Source organism: Geospiza fortis, unplaced genomic scaffold, assembly GCF_000277835.1.
Source record: "Geospiza fortis unplaced genomic scaffold, GeoFor_1.0 scaffold394, whole genome shotgun sequence".
Lineage (NCBI taxonomy): Eukaryota > Metazoa > Chordata > Aves > Passeriformes > Thraupidae > Geospiza > Geospiza fortis.
In genome coordinates, this window is record NW_005054509.1 from 700,260 (window position 1) to 701,090 (window position 831).

Consider the following 831-nt stretch of genomic DNA (forward strand, 5'->3'; position numbering starts at 1 on the left):
GGCCCTCGCTCTCCGCCTCTCGCTCTTCCCTGCGCTGCTGCTTTTTTCTTTTATTTTCTTTTCTTTTTTTTCTTAGCAGAATAGCAGTAATTGCATGTCTCGGTGGATGCTCTGTAATTTAACATCCCAACGGAAAACGTGGAGAAGAGACTCGGGGAAAACAAGTGAAAAAATAAACCAAAATTTAAAAACCCCCACCCGAACAACAAAGCGCCACGATTTCATACTAGGATTTTTGCTGCTACATCGCAGCAGCAATGAAGAGTTTTTTTAAAAAGTACCATTCAGGATGCGCAGTGCAGAACTTAATCAACCTTCGGTCACCAACTAAGGTATTTTTAAAATCCGAAAGCATCCGAATTTGACCAAGGGAAGGCCGAGGGTCTGGCCTCTCCCGGCCACGGACAGCCGAACCGTCTCGAAAAACGATGTGAGAATTCTCCCGGTACCACTGCTCTTTGCACTTTCTCTGTAGCTCTGCCTGGAACATGGTTTTGAATCTCTAATCTACCTCCGTGGGAAAAAAAAAAACAACAAAACAACAAATTTTTAAAAAATCAACCCCAAAGCATTACTCTACTCAGAGCAATAGTTCATAAAATACTTTATTGAAATAAAGTAAATATCTTCGCATTAATAAAACTGATCATAAAATGCAGTTTTCGAATAACTAGGGGCACCACAGGGTTTTAGACAGCGAGTAGATGTGGATGGTGGGATCCAGTGTCCTGCTGGCCCCTCGGGCCGTGGCACAGCACAGCAGCCCTGGCGCAGCGCGGCGCTCCGCGGGCGCGGAGGGGGCCGGGGGAGGCCGGCGTGCGGCCAAAGCGT